This window comes from Brienomyrus brachyistius, unplaced genomic scaffold (genome assembly GCF_023856365.1).
Source record: "Brienomyrus brachyistius isolate T26 unplaced genomic scaffold, BBRACH_0.4 scaffold41, whole genome shotgun sequence".
Lineage (NCBI taxonomy): Eukaryota > Metazoa > Chordata > Actinopteri > Osteoglossiformes > Mormyridae > Brienomyrus > Brienomyrus brachyistius.
In genome coordinates this window covers 1,457,436-1,476,048 of record NW_026042316.1, presented here as the reverse complement: position 1 = coordinate 1,476,048, position 18,613 = coordinate 1,457,436, and the positions used below count along the sequence as shown (strand labels likewise).

The 18,613-nt window shown below is 41.9% G+C and overlaps 2 long non-coding RNA genes across 4 annotated transcripts; both read right to left on the bottom strand.

The window, feature by feature from the left end:
• Positions 1-1,858: 1,858 nt before the first annotated feature.
• On the bottom strand, positions 1,859-7,237 carry LOC125722733 (uncharacterized). 2 transcript variants are annotated; one of them, XR_007386555.1, is made up of 3 exons: positions 4,257-7,237; positions 2,810-3,048; positions 1,859-2,331 (listed from the first exon to the last, which is right to left on the bottom strand). It is a non-coding gene; the product is annotated as an uncharacterized LOC125722733 (long non-coding RNA). The 2 variants fall into 2 exon arrangements; XR_007386554.1 differs by having other exon boundaries at positions 2,810-7,237.
• Positions 7,238-7,636: 399 nt separating this feature from the next.
• Positions 7,637-10,741, bottom strand: LOC125722729 (uncharacterized). 2 transcript variants are annotated; one of them, XR_007386546.1, is made up of 4 exons: positions 10,496-10,741; positions 9,642-9,707; positions 8,674-9,154; positions 7,637-8,489 (listed from the first exon to the last, which is right to left on the bottom strand). It is a non-coding gene; the product is annotated as an uncharacterized LOC125722729 (long non-coding RNA). The 2 variants fall into 2 exon arrangements; XR_007386545.1 differs by having other exon boundaries at positions 7,637-9,154.
• Between the last annotated feature and the right edge of the window lie 7,872 nt (positions 10,742-18,613).

Genomic DNA, 18,613 nt, shown 5'->3' with positions numbered 1-18,613 from the left:
GCAGGGAGAGGCTGCGGGGGCGCCGGGACAGGAACACGGTCAGGCTGCGGGGGCATCAGCCCGGAAACTGCAGGCTGCTGCAGTGGGGGCGCCGGCCCGGGAGCTGCAGACAGGGGGGGCTGCGCAGGCGGCTGCGACGGCTGCACGGGCGGCGGCGGCTGCGTGGGCGGCAAGAGCAAAGGGAGCTCCTCAGGCTCGGCTATTGCCGCAAGTCGCGGAGGCGGCTGTCCCAGCTGTACCGCGACCCGGTGTGCTCTCCGGACCGAGGAAGCCGCTTGGGAAGGCAGCTTAGCAGCTTAGCAGCGCTCATCCATGGCATCCATCAGGGCATGACATGTGTAAAGTGTATTTTATATTTTCATGATTTTCGTGACTATCAATATCCCTCTGGCTTATGTTGACCATTTTGTTTGTCTATTTTTTAAACATTAAATAAGAAGTGTGCACCGCAAAAGGAATTACTTGGTTTCATTCGGTTTCTACTATTTATTTTCTTATGTGTTGAAAAGTAAGTTTTTCCTTTCTACCATAGCACTACAGCAAAAAGCAAGACATCATGGCAAATGCAATTATGCTTTATTCAAATAAACATGATTACATTTATTATTATATTACAGTTGATTAGCATAATATCTTCAAAGGTTTCATGATTTAATCTGCAATCTTCTGGCCTGAAATCTTTTCCTGCTACACTGAAAACTCTCTCAGCCTGTGCAGAGAAAGCTGCAGCCAAAGGGTTGGCATCCTCTGATAAACATGGTTGGCTCAGGTATCGGTGACATTATGTGAAGCTTTCATGGCAGGAATAGGCACTAGTTTGACTTTTGATGCAGGAAAAGTGTTTGGGACGTTTCTTAGGTTAGAAACTGCAGTCACTGCAGCCAACACTGACTTCTAAGGAGAGACACTCAGCTCTTCCTATGAGCAGATCCACCATGGTGCACAAAATGACAGTATAATTATTGTTTTAGGTGACACTTCAAATGTTGCATTATTTCATTCTGAATAAAATTATAATAGTGATACACAACAATGTTAATGTGCTTATGTGTAATTCATATTTAAATATTTGGCTGTATAGCTAAAAGCTATATTGTAGCTACAGTAATGTATGTATATGAATTTATTTGAATTCAAATACGTATTCATTCTGCTTCCTTAAATTCAAAAATGAATTGTAATTCTGCATCCTGTTTTCAACAGCGATTCAACTTTATTTCAGATTAACAAAATTAATTGAAATTTAAGGTCCATTCTCAAACCAGTTCTGAATGGTGCATATCCGACTCTTATATTATAGCATGTCTTTCTGAGACAATATACACTGACTGTTGAGTTAAAAAATTTTAAGAATATATTTTCTTTGTCGCCTAAGACTTTTACGCAGTAATATATATATCAACTCAAAACTGAAATGTAAACATTTTCCTTTAATTTATTTGAAAGAGGCTGCAATGTGTAACATTTTTTCAAATCTGAAGATTCCATATGGCTGAAGATTTCTGACAGCAAGCAAAATGTAACAAACTGTGAAATAATGTGATGCAGCACATGTTCATGTATAAATGTAACAAACTGTATAATGATGTGATGCGGTGCATGTTCATGTATAAATGTAACATCAGGAGGGGTCCAACACATAACTGTATACACATAACTAAATCCACTTCACACAGGTAAGATGATACGTAATGCCTCCTATTAATTTGTATTCTTGTATACTTATTTTTACATATTTCAGCCATTTATGCGTGTAATAATAATAAAAAGTTTATAATTCTAATTGGAAAGCTTTTATAAATGTTTTTGTTTAATGCTGTTTAGAAAAACATTCAAGGACCAAAGCACGCAATCTACATCAACTATCTTTGTTAATTTTATATTGATACAGAGCTCAACTGTCAAAAATGTTTGTCAAAGGACAATATTACTGACACTTTAATAAAGCAAATATGAAAATAGTTGGAATCTCATTTATCTGTGATTATGACAAAGGTTCCATTTCCAAATGCGATTTCATTATATAACAGAGCAGCGCAATAATACACTGCAGAATCTGACGGCTCCACGTTAGAAATAGTGAGGTTAAAACTCCCCTCTGCATTCAGTAAGGAGTAACGTTTTATGTTTTTATATTCCTTGTAAAATTCACCAGGTACATAGAGAAGTGCTTTCGCCATGAGCTGGGGCTTCTGACCTGACCAACAGCTTGCTAAAACCAAACTGCAAAAGAAATATCTTCTGGACGGAAGCATGTCAGGGTCACACTGTCTCCATGCTGGACCCTCATCAGGTATCTGGGCTGAACAACATCCACAGCCAGTGAAGTGTCTGGAAAAAGAGAGAAACACAAATGAATAAACAAACAAACAAATAAATAAATAAACAAATATCATAATAATAATCAGAATACCTATTACATATGATGAAGATTAAATGGCCAAATACTTATTACACTAATCACATCGTACAGGATATATAAAAATCCCCCCAAAATATGATTTAATAGTATAGAACCCTACTAATGAAAATGAGAAGACCAAAGAGTCTGAACATCTTTGCGGTTCCACTGTTTAGAATAAACTGCTCTGCTGCTAAGTGAGAGATCATGGTCGTGGTCGGGATGAAAGGGCAGGAAACAGAGAGGAAACAGAGAGAGACACACATCAGGCTGATCTGATTGGCTGTTCACATGGGAACTTACGTAATAGTGAAAAAGCATCTTAATGTGCACTTATGTATTTGTACATAAGAAAAAACAGAAAGAATAAAACATAAGAAAATAAAGGAATCTTTTCTAATGTCTTACCTGCCTCTGCAGGCATCTGCTGTAATGTCCTCACATGCTGCATCCATGTCAGCCAGCAGGGCCATCTGAGCATGTGGCTGGCGATCGTAAGCCTTCTAACTCCATGCTGAGCAGAGCCCCTCGATCGGGTTAAGGAATGGGGAGTAGGGGTCCATGATGTTCTTTCATTGTCAGAAATTGCACCACTGTACTGTGCCCAGTCAATACATGCTTGGCAAATTAAGGTTCATGAGATGCACCTATGTAATATTACAAAAAAAATCTTGAGGAAATGCAGAGTTCTGGAGGAGATTCTCATACTGTAGATGATATGTGTTTATGTGCCATACTGAAGAAACTGTACAAATTGCTAGACATAAAACACAGGACTGGCAACTTTCAGCAGAAAATAGATGGTACGTTTTAACACCTTGATAAAAAACTTAAAATCCACAGTATGTGGGACAACCTTACAGAACCTTTAGTAGTCATTGTTCAGAACATTAACACAGATTAAAAACAATTACTATGAAAGTGCATTATTCAGTTAAGTTGTCCTTTTGTGAAGAGAAAAACTGTCTTTGAAAAAGAGAGACAATAGAACTAAGCTGCTCAGTTGGCGCCCCCTCGTGGTGAATTGAGGATAGTTCTGTCTGAACCAGCTCAGCAGGAGATTTGGTGTCAGCTGTCGTGACAAACTTCCTGCTTATTGAAGGAATCTAGCGGTTTGAAGGGCAGACATAAATAAATAGACGGTATGTACTTTTGATATATTGAGAGTCAGCCGAGACACATTTGGGGATGGCAAGAGGTTCAATATTTATTAACTTATCAGCTCCGGGAACAACGCACAAACACTCAACTTCCCTCTGTTGCCTTCTTCTACTTCCCTCCAACTATATGCTACTACTGCCATCTAATGGTTGAATCCAAGCTACTACAGTACTGCACAACATGCAACCCCGGAGGATGGTAGAGACACAGAAGGCAACGTACCGTACGGGGTTTATTGTTGGGAACACGCAAACAGAACTGGAATCAGCAAGTACAATCGGAGTCCAAAAGCCAGTTCTACAGGTGGCATGCGAGACGCGGGACAAGTACAAGAGAGAGGTCCGGGTGGATCAGGATGGTATGGGATGGAATGGCAGCAAAGCAGGCGGATGGACCGGATCGGGGTAGACAGGAGGAAGACCGCCCTGTACTTCTTATGAAAACCCTCAACAATACCTTGCATGTAATGCAGCGCCAAGCAGAACTAAACAGGGAGTTGACGTAACTCAGGTGTGGCTGCTGCCGCTGCATTCTCCCGAGGGGGGCGTGACAATACAATGAATAATGAACATCTTTAAATCGGTAAAATACGATTTACGGATATATCATTATTCGTACGCCATAATTATTTAGAAATTTGACCGACATTTTCTGACCAATAATTGTACATTTTGCTCGATTAACCCTCTCTTACCTGATAATTTCAAGTGCGCTCTCATCTCCACTGCTGTCAGTGTCTAATTCTCCTCAAGTCTCTCGGCCACGTCACGCGAGCTGGAGGCATGTTTGGCGAGTCAGATTATCATGAGAAGGAAGAGATACATTGTGTTGTTCATATGTCATTGAAGAGACCTTGTTTCATGAACAATGAACTTTTATTTAACCACCAACATCTTCCATGCAAACCCACAACCTGCTCTGTGCCGTCGGTCTCCCTACCCCTTGTCTTTACCTCCTCCCAACCCTCCAGGTCTCTCTGCTGGTCACCAAAGGTACTGCACTACATATCAACACATCCCCCTTTCTTTAAAGCAGAGAACAAACATGCCTTAACATACCAAAATATTATATTGGCATTGTCAACGTCAGTATTCCCATTTTCATCATATCATTACTGTTTTTTTTTTTACATTTCACAATGCTTTCAAATAACACAAAACTCTTTAAAAAAAATAAACGCCCTAATTTTCACACCCTGCCAGCTAACAGCTCGTTCTAAGGCAATAACCGACACCATTGCTGCCTTTATTTGTAAAAATATCCAGCCTTACGGTGTAATAGATAACTGCTCCACATCTTGGAGCTGAGGTATCACATACCACATAGGAAGTTTTTCACCAGGAAATGAATCCCTGTTCTGTATGACAAAGTGAGACCGATAGCTGAGTGCCTAAAGAGCCGCAGTAACATATGATGTCACTGCACACTACATAAAAGTCTTTATTCCTGAGCATGTGTTACTGCATTACCGAAACTGAATGTTTGGTGTACAAAACGGAGATGGGTTTTTTTTTTCTTCAATGAAGTTGATTGTAATGAAAGTTTTTATCCGTGTTTTGTTGCAATGTCTTAGCAAGTTCACCTCTTTTTCCGTCCATGGAATTTTCAATGTGGTGATGTAATCCATCTAGCAAGTTCAAATTGCCCAGCTGTCTTGGCCGCTTTTGGGACAGGTGTGCACCACAAAGTTGTTGTTGAAAGTGATTACAGTTGATCTTTTTCTGCGGAGAGGAGATGCTTGAACAGGGTCAGTCAGAAATGCCCTTTATTGACATGTTCTTTAGGGTGCTTGTGGCAAGTGCTACAAGATGACCGACCTTGAAAGTGGTGACACCTTTGCTGTGATGGTCATACCTCCACATTCCTGGGGACTGGAGGAGGTATGTGGTATGGATTGTGCTTAATGTCATCCCTCTTTGCAGTTTATCTGCATTTCCCTGTTACAGTACTTGATGAGATGGTGTGTTTGATATTTCACTCAGGTGTGTCAAGAAGTGGAAATTTTGAAAAAAACCACGGCACAAGAACGTTGTGGGCTTCTCCCATTCTTTTGAAGACGATCTGTTCATGTATATTTTCATGGAGTTGTGCAGTAGGCAGGTGAGTCCCTGACTTTTGTAGACGTCTTACTAAGGCAAAGACTTTGTGATGGATCAGGTTGCCCCTGTTTCTCCCTGCCCAGACACTTGGTGACATCCTGAAAGCTCGCGGGACTCTGATTGACCCCGAAGTCCGCTATTAAATTCAACAGCTGATATCGGGGATAAAACACATCTACCGGCAATGTTATGTCCATAGGGAAATCTAGTTCGGTATGTGTACATGCACTCACGCTTTACTCAATTCTCTGTTTAATAATGCTGGCATTTCACATGGCATTGCGAGTGTAGCTCGTCTGGATTTCTGTGTAGTGTTCATTTATCAATTTGGTAAAGTCTGCAGTTTGGCAAAGTACACACGTGGACAAAATTGTTGGTACCCTTCAGTCAATGAAAGAAAAGCTCACAATGGTCACAGAAATAACTTTAATCTGACAAAAGTAATAATAAATTAAAATTCTATGAAATTTAACTAATAAAAGTCAGACATTGATTTTCAACCATGCTTCAACAGAATTAATAAAAAAAAAAAAACTCATGAAACAGGCCTGGACAAAAATGATGGTACCCCTAGAAAAGACTGAAAATAATGTGACCAAAGGGACATGTTAATCCAAGGTGTGTCCACTAATTAGCATCACAGGTGTCTACAATCTTGTAATCAGTCAGTGGACCTATATATAGGGCTCCAGGTAGTCACTGTGTTGTTTGGTGACATGGTGTGTACCACACTCAACATGGACCAGAGGAAGCGAAGGAAAGAGTTGTCTCAGGAGATTAGAAAGAAAATTATAGACAAGCATGTCAAAGGTAAAGGCTATAAGACCATCTCGAAGCAGCTTGATGTTCCTGTGACTACAGTTGCACATATTATTCAGAAATTTAAGATCCATGGGACTGTAGCCAACCTCCCTGGACGTGGCCGCAGGAGGAAAATTGATGACAAATCAAAGAGACGGATAATACGAATGGTAACAAAAGAGCCCAGAAAAACTTCTAAAGAGATCCAAGGTGAACTTCAAGCTCAAGGAACATCAGTGTCAGATCGCACCATCCGTCGTTGTTTGAGCCAAAGTGGACTTCATGGGAGACGACCAAGGAGGACACCATTGTTGAAAACAAGTCATAAAAAAGCCAGACTGGAATTTGCCAAACTACATGTGGACAAGCCACAAAGATTCTGGGAGAATGTCCTATGGACAGATGAGACAAAAATTGAACTTTTTGCCAAGGCACATCAGCTCTATGTTCACAGACAGAAAAATGAAGGATATCAAGAAAAGAACACTGTCCCTTCTGTGAAACATGGAGGAGGCTCTGTTATGTTCTGGGGCTGCTTTGCTGCATCTGGCACAGGGTGTCTTGAATCTGTGCAGGGTACAATGAAATCTCAAGACTATCAAGGGATTCTAGAGAGAAATGTGCTGGCCAGTGTCAGAAAGCTTGGTCTCAGTCGCAGGTCATGGGTCTTGCAACGGGACAATGACCCAAAACACACAGCTAAAAACACCCAAGAATGGCTACGAGGAAAACATTGGACTATTCTAAAGTGGCCTTCTATGAGCCCTGACCTCAATCCTATTGAGCATCTTTGGAAAGAGCTGAAACACGCCGTCTGGAAAAGGCACCCTTCAAACCTGAGACAACTGGAGCAGTTTGCTCATGAGGAGTGGGCCAAAATACCTGCTGAGAAGTGCAGAAGTCTCATTGACAGTTACAGGAATCGTTTGATTGCAGTGATTGCCTCAAAAGGTTGTGCAACAAAATATTAAGTTAGGGGTACCATCATTTTTGTCCAGGCCTGTTTCATGAGTTTTTTTTATTTTTTTATTATTAATTCTGTTGAAGCATGGTTAAAAATCAATGTCTGACTTTTATTAGTTAAATTTCATAGAATTTTTATTTATTATTACTTTTGTCAGATTAAAGTTATTTCTGTGACCATTGTGACTTTTTCTTTCATTGACTGAAGGGTACCAACAATTTTGTCCACGTGTGTATTTGAGTCTATCCTTAATGCAAATTTGTTTGTCTTTCAGAAAACTTATTTGTCAGTGACCAAATGAAACTGAAAATTGGGGATTTCGGACTGGCGATCAAGCTGGAGCCGAGGGACAAGTAGGTGTTTTTTGCAGAATTCCTGGCTAAGCTTTCAAATTTGTTTATACAGCAAGCTAAAGCACATGTGCGCTTAACGTTTTCCATTTGTGTGTGTTGTAGAGAAGTGTGTGGTACTCCATGTTACATGGCTCCAGAAGTGTGGAAACGAGAGGGACATGGAACGGAAGCAGAAGTCTGGGCACTGGGCTGTGTCATGTACGTATACCCTATCAACCCTCCTCCCGGCCAAAGATCAGCATGGCTAATAAAATCTGTCTAACATTTTAAGAAGACAAGCGTCTAACATGCATAAATATGTTTTTTTTTTTTCTACTTGAAATAGAAAAGAAAAATGAATACTGGCACACAGTTGAGAGGAATTGCTCTTTTGGAAGCACAGCATTTTTATGTCAAATGTGAAAGACCTCAAACACCTTTGCTGCCTTTCTTACTACAGGTACCAGCTTCTGGTTGGGGAAATCCCATTCGATCACGACGATCGCTGTGAAATGATAAAGAACATCAAAGAAGCTAAATTTATTCTACACCAGAACCTCGGTATTGAAGCTGGGAAACTGATGGGCAAAATATTTCAAATCGACCCACGGGATCGCCCGTCACCGCAGAATATCCGTGGCCACAAGTTCTTCACAAAGGTTGGTCCACTTGCAAACTGGTGGGATGTGGATGATTAGCTGGTCTGCTGAGGTCACTGGTATTTACCCTTCCTATAAAATTACAGTAACATAAGATGGATGGATGGATGGATGGGATTGGTTTGCTTAACTGATGCATGTTAAACCAACACCCTAGGGCTTCACTCCAAAGACACTGCCAGCTAGTAGCTGTGATTAAGCTGCGGCGCTTTAAGCAGTAAATCGATTTGTGAAGATTTTCAACTGGTTCATGCACCTGCTACAAAAGAAGCGATCCAGAGGTAAATTCCATCAGCATAAATCACACTAGTAGATCATCTCTCAGTTCCTCAGGCTCAGACGCTTGACCTGGCAAATCCATGCTTTCTCGCAGTTGAGCCTTTACTGGAGGATGCAAAGCAGAGCAGTCTTGAGATCCCCCAGCCTGTGGAGTCACGCCAAATTGACCTGGTCGAGTTGGTCAAAGCGGTTGAGGTAAAGATGTGCTATTCACAATAGTGAATCCTTGTCCTGTCCCATCTCTGTTACCATTCTGTAGCTTAAGCTTGTCTTGGTGTTTTGCATGGATAAAGCTGGGGTATACTGAATTAGTGTCGTCCTCCTTGGACCTTGTGAATGCCATGGTAACTGAAAACTCTATTTTTCTACACAGAGAGCTGTAGAGGAAGTACTGAGTAAGTGCAGTGAAGCCCTACCATTGAGTACCTCCCCCAACTTCCTGTCCACGCCAGTTCCAGCTTTATGGATAGGGATGAAAAATGGAAAGACATACACAGAAAATAAAATGCACAACCAAACATAATACACATTAACTGAATCTGTGAGCTTCAGTTTTATACCCTTAGTTTCTCTGATTAAAACTAGATTTAAATTCCTCTTTAACCAATTTACCCTATTTTAGGTTTAGTTACTGTATGTTTAGACTTTCATAGCTAAATTTAGAATCAATAACCAATTACGTCAAGATTAAATTGTAATTGGCCGTAGATTACACTTAGGGATGTTTTTAGATTTAGGTTCACCAGTTCCAATATGTTTTTTGATTACCCTTCTTAGTCCAACTCCACTCAGGTGAAGAAATGGTAAGTATATAACAACTTAAATGAAATACAAATTAGTTACGTAAACTGCATAAAACAATTTAACAGTCCTACCACAAATCCGGTAGTTAAATGAATATGAGTTGTCAACACAAGAATCGGTTTAGTTCCTTGGGTGACTCACCATCGACATCCAACGATATTCGAATGCAGCTCCAGGAAGTTTAGGTTCCCGCTAAAAGGACCTGACCTGCGTAAGCAAACAGGTATTATAATACACTACAATATTTACTATATCAGTCACTGTCTAATCATTACAGTTATAATTAATCAAATATATGACACTATATCAAAGAAAATACTTTTACACATAATGTCCTTTTTTTTGGAGGGGGTGGATCAGGGGGGGAGGGATTTTTTTTTTATTTGATTGATTGTTTGAACTTTCAAATATGTAAAATACATATTTGAAAATACATACCGAAGAGAGCAGACCTACTTAGTACGCATCCTCAGTTCTTCCAGTTTGTTGCATTTCAAATATATTAAATGTAAGAAAGTACAAGAATGTAAATTCCTTGATCCATGTGCATCTCATAAATGCCTTCCTAACCATGGATTTGGATACTTTATGCTGATGTTTTATTCGTGAATATAAAAATGATACTATTTGAAACCAATATTCTGTTTGTCATTTCCATTCTAAATGAACAACCAAGATTTTAAAATATATATCTAGAAAGAACGTGTATTAAAACATGTTGAAACACGAGGAATTTACAAAATGCAAATCTACAAACAAGTACGAGAACCATTTTTTTTTAAGTGGGCTAATCAACAAATAACCTTTCTTTAACAGGTACTCCGGAGAGATAAGTATTAGTTACCTTTCTTTTACAGCATAAAAAATTGTACATTCACTTCAATACCGAAATGTATTGAATTATATAATACACTCAAAATACAAATATTTCTAAACCAAATTACTAAATTGTGCCTCTTTACTGCACACACGTTTAGCGAATAAGGAAAATGTACCTCTGGTCAAAATGTGCTCACGCGGCTGCTCCGTGCCTCATGGGTGACTAGTAGCAGGAAAAAACGTTCAGCCATCACAACCAATGTTGTCTCGCTCTCTGAATATTTCTTTAATATTTCGGTGTATCTCCAAAAGAAAAAACTTTTTGCTCTTTGTAATACAGCTTGTTCACCGTCTAAGAAAACTACGTGACTACATTTTTTCAGGCAACCTGGAAAAACCGGAATATTCCTGTTCTTCACTGATGAGAGGGCGTGGCTTCACTCAAGCCAATTGAGTTTAACCTCTTAAATCCCAGATGGTTTTAACTACACTATTTTTCTGCATAAAACGCATGTTACATATTCAACTGTGTCTTTCTCATCTCTTTAGTGTTGTGTCTGTCTTTATTTGAAAAATGTGCATCGTTAATGTGTTTGGCACTCTCCTAAACGTCAATAACCAGAGACAGACAAATGGGAGGAAGTAAAAGACAAACAAAAAAAGTATCAAAATGACAGTGTTGCATTTTTTTAACACAGAAAGAGTCATTTCAACTTTACTGCCACCTATGAGTTAATGGCTGCCAATGTTTGTGTTAAGTGTCTGCAAATAAGTTTAACTCCGGTATCTTACTGAAAACGCGCCGCCTTCTGCCTGCTGTTATTCCGCTAAGATATAGGCGACTCTGGTAAGTAACAGGTAAAGTTGTCGTTTAAAGTAATGCAAATGTGCATTGCCGGTTAGTAATTGTTTTACTATATCACGTTACGTCATTTATAGTTGTAGTACAGTGCATTCTGAATCCATCCTAACTAGCCATCTAGCTCATGTGAACATGAAGCAGTACCGCCTTCCAGCTTGGTTTTGCAGAGGGGTTGGTTGCAAATGCAAACAATCCCTTAATGTCCGTGTGTTGTGTTCAGATGTGAAAATAAAAGATAACTGTCAAATTCACTGTTTATGTCCTATTGTACAAGATAGCACTGTAAAATAATTTGCTATGCATATGGATGCCCTGCATTGGTACTGGGATCCCGCGGGCCCCAACGGAAATCTCGCGGGAGCGGGCGGCTAAAAATAGACAGCGGATCCCAAGATTATTGGCAGGATGGAGAATGTAACTGATGTCATTTATTTTGTGTTATATATTCGTGTTTGTTCTGAGCCATTGTATTAAGTTGTGATGTTCAGCTAGTTTGAATGTATTTCTTTGAAATTGGGTTCAGGGTTATCTTTTGTTTTTAAGCTGATCTTGTTTGTTTATAATGATATTTAAACGTTTGTTGTATCAATTTGGTTATTGTTTTTTTTAATAACTGCAGATATTTGCACATTTGATTAGTTTTTGGGCTCAGTTTACATTTTTTCGTGATTTTTTGTTGAATTTGTTTTATTTATTCAGTTCTTGTTCTGCTGGAATAAGAATTGAATGCATATAAACTTATTTAATCATACAGTATATCCGTTAATGGATCTGCGGGTGCGGGCGGGATTGGACAGAAATATTGCGGGGGCGGGTGGGAGTGACAGAGACAGCCTGTGAGAGCGGGTTAAAAAAAAAACAGTCCTGCGCAGGGCTCTAACACTAGTGTTTGTTTTTAGTTCTTGATGCCCCCAGTCGGTAGCCCATGTATGTAAATATGTGGGTAGGATAACGGTTAAACCCCCCGATTCCCATGCAGCATTTGATCACAATTGATTGCATTCATGCTGGGAGGAGTCATCCTGTCTTAGCAGAGTCTCTCCTGAAGCTGTGTGTCAGCTTATTCTCCAGGTCTGACTAGTTTTTGTGTCGCTCCCCACACTTCTGTCACAGTAGATAGTCCTGCCTACCATGCGGCTTAATTAATGAAGCGGCTCTTTCCTTGCATCTAATAAATGTAGCAGCTATTTACTTGCATCTCTCACAGAAGCAGATGCTCCCTTACATTTGATCTACTACAGTTTTTTATAAGGTGTTTCCTTTGCTTTTGTCAGCCCTAATTCCCAAGTTTCTTTTGCAGTTTTTCCTGATATCTCTGCCACAGCTTCAGCTTCATTTTTTGCAGCCTCTCCTACACTGTCTGCTCTGGCTGCAGCTTTGGCTCCTTCAACCTCCCTCCTATAGCTCCTGCTGCAGCCAAAGCCCCCACAGCTACACCCACTATTCCTACTACTGCTCCTACACCTAATGCCCCAACCGCCTCAGCTTCTGCAGCTGCTGCCCCAAATGCCCCAGCTCACTCTCTCTTTCTCGTCTCTTGATCTCAGACTCCTCTGCTTTCTCTCCCCTCTCCTCCATCTCTTCTTTTGTCTTTTTTCACCTCCATCGCTATAGCGTCTGCTATTACCTGGAGTGATTTATTTGTGTAATGACAGGGAATCCTTATTCCCTGGCCTGCTATGTAGTTCAATGGGTTGTTTGAGCAGCTTAAAAGTTGACACCCTTCCAGTCATGGAAGAAGGCTGGACTTTGGTCTGTCTCACCTCTTTGTTTTAGGGTTTTATTTTATCATTGGTTTTTGGTGTATCCTGCTTGTGTCTTGTTTTTTCTGTGATAGCATAACATGGCACAGGCAAGGAAAAGAGTATAAAGTCTATATTCCTAGTATTTCGGTTTTGATTTTTTGTCAAGTGAAAGTCTTTATGACCATATATATGTGTGAGTAATTTGGTGATTATTGGTGGCTGTTTTGGTAATATGATGAAGACTGATGAAGTACCAGTACAGACTCTGTTTTGGAAAGGGGGGGGGGGTTAATTGACGGAGACTGCTACATTCACTCACCTGGAGATAATGAGACTGAGGATTTAATGGGAATTCTGTCTTTTATCACGTGTGTATCTTCCTGGTCAGGATTGCAATGTTGATTGCTGTGTAGACTTTCTTATTGGTGCCGTGCTGTGATGAGCTGGAATGATTTATTGCTTTGAGAGCGTAACCTACCTTATTTCACGTGTGCTGTGCTGTTTTATCAGATGCCCTTAGTGTATGCGTGGGAATTGTGTGCTGCGAGGCATCCAACGTGAGCCCATTGATTAATGAAATAATTGAATAATAAAGTATTCTTATCGCCTCAGTTTCCCTGATTCTGAGTGGAGTATTCTGACCTACTGGACAAGACCGGGGTATAATTAAAGGTGGTGGCAGCTTAACCTGTTGTTTACCGAGGTTTAAATATCGCCCTCTAGTGGCAAGGAAAATCTATTACAGTACATTAAGTCACTTTAAGCCTTTTCCTTATAACATTTACATTTACAGTATTTGGCAGACACCCTTAGCCAGAGCGACTTACATAAGTGCTTCAAGACGCTGCGATGAATTTTTCCGATACTAGCTCAATAAGGACCCAAGCTATGAATACCATCTATCCGAACACTGTTAAGAAAGTGCAACAATTTTTTTTTTGTTTTGTACACATACACACACTCAAATGTGGGTTATAATGGGCGTCAATGGAGGGGAAAACGCTTAACGTAGTATAAAGTCCATATTCCTAGCATTTAATATTTTATTTCTTGTCAAGTGAAAGTATTTATGACCAGATATGTGTGTAAGAATTTTGGTGTCGCTATTTTGATACATTAGACCACATTAACCCTTTTCACATTAAGGAACAGAAAGTGGAAACGCTGCTGCTTTGAAGAAGTCTACTGCCTAGAAAAGTTAAAATAATTACGGTACATAAAATTCGCAGAAGGCACGTGCATGTGAACAGGAACCTTCATTCCCAATAACATGTGAAACAGCGCCCCTGAAGTCACACATTACGATGGTCACAAAATACGGTGCAACACCTGCAAGGAGCTACCCAGCTCCGCCTGGACCCTTTGGAAATGCCAGACGGCGTTTTGGCCAGAGCGCACCGCGTACATTCTTTGTTGCTCTCGCGATTTTCGTTCTGCTTCATATAAGTATCTGCTGCTCAATGGTTGCCCATCTTCTTGCCCGAAGCGGGGCGACGCTGCTACGCCCCCTGCTGGCCAAGACAAGCCAAGAAATATGAGCGCAGGACCAGTGTCACCGACAGAGCGGTATCACCACCATCCTGCGTAAAATGTCAACGTAGATAATGTGAGAATCCTCAGCACTACAGCTAAATATACGTTGGGACCTCATTCAGACCGTGCATGTGATATACACGTATGCTATACTTACACACTCAGTTTTCTGGCACAGAAAGGGAGGCAGGACGCCAAGAAACAGGAAAATGCAGGGTTTAATTAAAGCGAAAAGGAATGAACAAGCAGCAAACACAGATTGACAATATAATGACTAGTCTGGGGAAACAAACTGAAACGGGAACTAAATACATTGAACTAATGACAGGAATGAACATGTGGAATCCACACGGGGTAGATGAGGGGGCGTGGCCACATGGGAGGATCCGATGAGTGGTGAATGATACTTTCCCTCACAAAACGAATATGAAATTCTCTATTCTACTTTAAACAGGTGTCAGCTGAGGCCCAGCACTGTTTCAAAGTAAGAGATTTTTGTTGATCGTTTAATGATTAACAGTACTATAGTGCTTTTGAATAACAGTGATTGTTATGGCATCTGCTGCCAGGAAGGGTCTCAACGCACTGGGTCCAGTGTATAACCACCCCTTTTCTTCCAAATATAACCTTTTTCTGTTGCTGTGCTGTATTTGGTGCCAGTTAATCTTTGTCAAGAAGATACACACACTGGCCACACAGTTGCAGCACATTTGTCTGCTGTACCCTCATGATCCTGGGGGCGGCATGGTGGTGCAGTGGTTAGCACTGTTGCCTCACACCTCTGGGACCCAGGTTCGAGTCTCCGCCTGGGTTACATGTGTGTGGAGTTTGCATGTTCTCCTCATGTTGTCGTGGGGTTTCCTCCAGGTACTCCGGTTTCCCCCCCCAATCTAAAAACATGCTGAGGCTAATTGGAGTTACTAAATTGTCCATAGGTGTGCATGTGTGAGTGTATGGTGTGTGAGTCTGCCTTGCAATGGGCTGGCCCCCCATCCTGGGTTGTTCTCTGCCTCGTGCCCATTGCTTCCGGGATAGGCTCCGGACCCCCCGCGACCCAGTAGGATAAGCGGTTTGGAAAATGGATGGATGGAAGAAACCAGTCTGAGATGAACTGAGCTCTGAGACATGGCATGTTACCCTGCTGGAAGTTGAGTACCCTGCTGGAAGTAGCTATTAGAAGCTGGGTACACTGTGGTCATAAAGGATGGACATGGTCACCAACAATACTCAGGTATAGGCTGTGGCATTCAAACATTGCTCAGTTGGTACTAAGGGCTCCAAAGTGTGTGAATAAAATATTCTCCACACCATTATACCAAAACCAGTCTGAATTGTTGATACAAGGCAACATGGATCAATGGTTTTGTTTTGTTTACACCAAATTCTGAGCCTACCTTCTGGAGGTTGCAGCAGTGAATTGAGACTCATCTCACCAGGCAACCTCTTTCCAGTCTTCCATTGTCTAATTTCGGTGAACTTGTGCCCACTGTAGCCCCAGTTTCCTGTTTGTAGCTAACAGAAGTGGCATCTGGTGTGGTCTTCTGCTGCTGTAGCCCATCTGCTTCAAAGTCGGATGTCTTGTGCATTCACAAATGCTCTTCTGCATACCTTGGTGGTAACGAGTTGTTGAGTTACTGTTGCCTTTCTATCACCTTGAACCAGTCTCTCCCTGACCTCTGCCATCAACAAGGCGTTTTCTTTCCCTGAGAAACTCAGCTTACTGGATGTTTTTTCTTTTTCGGCCCATTCTCTGTAAACCCTAAAGATGGTGAAAACACCAGTTGATCAGCATTTTCTGAAATACTCATACCAGTCCAGCTAGCAGCAACAACAATGTGACCTTCAAAGTCACTTAAATCACCTTTCTTCCCCATTCTGGTGTTTGATATGGGCATTACTTTGATCTGCATGATTTTATACATTGTGCTGCTGACATACAAACAGGTGAACAGGTATACCTAATAAAGTGGCTAATGAGTGTATTTCCAGTCTGTAGTTGGTGGCGCAATCTGCCACGCTGCTTAATAATCAACCCAGTAACAGCACTTAGATCAACAGAGGAAGGTGCATGACACTTTGAGCCAGTGCTCCGTGGCCTGGGAGCACCAGCCTGTATCAAGGACATGGACAAGAAGCCTGAAGCTGGTGGAGATGCTGCTCCTGGCTGCAGTGGCCACTGCGCTTGCCACAAAGGGTAAGATATCCCTCACTGTATTTCTGCAGACTCATACACAGACTTGGCAAGAACTTGCTAAAACTTCAACCTTTAGAAGTTTGCAAGTCCAATCTTTAACATTGTGTGGATAAACTGGGTCTTCCCATCAGGATTTGTATCCATGATCTTTTGGTCTTCTGCTTTTTGGACCACAGATTCCTGCCTTGACTGCTGCGAGAATGGTTGCGACTTGTAAATGGGCTGCTAGTGTGACTCCATGTGGGCGTATTACGAGAGCTGCTGCACTGTCTACGAGTCCGTGTGCAGGGACAGAAGTGAGGGCCGTGCCTTGCTCACCAAGACAGCCATCTGCACTTCACATCAATCCCAAGCTGCATGAGACCAGTGATGCTTTGGCTCCTGTTAGCAGACCAACTCTGTTTCTTCAAATTCCAGTCATACCATGTGATGTGTTCTCAGGACAGTACTGAGACCTAAATCTTGTATGAATTTTGGTAATTCAAGGGAATGTTTCCTGCTCTGTCCTGTCCTGTCCCTTCAGAGTGCGGGGACACATTTGCATTTGCAGATGATGACGACTATGACGAGGAGCTTGACCCCATTGTTATGCCGTCGCTGGGTAGGAAGCTGGCCCATTCTTCCACACGGCCCCCATTAATTACCCAGCCTGACCTGAAAACATCGGAACCCCCTTTCCCTATCACAATCATGACCACCACCAGAGACCCCATGGAACTCACTGTCAACACCACGGAGACTCCAGACCCAGATGCCGATGTCTGCAGTGGTCGAACCTTTGATTCCTTCATGCAGCTCAAGAACGGCTCAAACTACGCTTTCAGGGGTATGTAGGCGGGCATTTGCTCCCCCCACTTGCTGTGAGAAAGTAGTGCTGCCTGGCTACCGGAAACACATCGGGGATGTGTGGGGCATTTTTGGTCCAATTAACGCTGCCTTCACCCGTATCAACTGCCAGGGGAAGACCTACATCTTCAAGGTCTATTGTGGTCCATGGTTGGGGAAAAGAGAGAAGCTATTTCCACCTCCACAGCAGTAATAACCACCACAGCACCTCCGGTCCATGCCAGGACTACTGTCTTATGAAATTCCACAGGGGAACATGTACTGGAGGTTTAAGGACAATGTTATGGATGAAGACTACCCAAGGAACATTTCTGTTGGGTTCGAAAAAATCCCAGACAACGTGGATGCTGCCTCTGCTGTCCCTGAAACAAATCACCCTGGCAAAGAGAAGGTGTAACCCATAAACCAAACACTCACATGCTGACATCTTCTAACCAAGAGGGGAGAGGGAAGTCTGGGTTTCCCTGCTGAGACTGCTGCCCCCGCGACCCGATCTCGGATAAGCGAAGGATAATGGATGGATGGATTTATGGTCAATGATGGTTGACCTTGCATATCCCTCATACCCAAGATCCACAGCGAAATACTGGCTGGGCTGTCAAAAAGCACCAAGGGCAGAGAAAAGGTGAAGACAGAAGGACTGATTTCATTCAGATTTCAGAGAGAAAGCACACAATCTGACCCCAACCATCAATGAATCAAAAGTGTAAAAAGCGATGTAACCAAATAAATGTACAAATGAAGGGGCGGCATGGTGGTGCAGTGGTTAGCACTGTTGCCTCACACTGCCACATGTGTGTGGAGTTTGCATGCTCTCCCCATGTCGTCGTGGGGTTTCCTCCGGGTACTCCGGTTTACCCCCACAGTCCAAAAACATGCTGAGGCTAATTGGAGTTACTAAATTGTCCATAGGTGTGTATGTGTGAGTGAATGGTGTGTGAGTGTGCCCTGCGATGGGCTGGCCCCCCATCCTGGGTTGTTCCCTGCCTCGTGCCCATTGATTCCGGGATAGGCTCTGGACCCCCTGCGACCCAGTAAGAAAAGCAGTTTGGAAAATGGATGGATGGATGGATGGATGTACAAATGAATTAAATTATTTTGGAAAATGAACAAC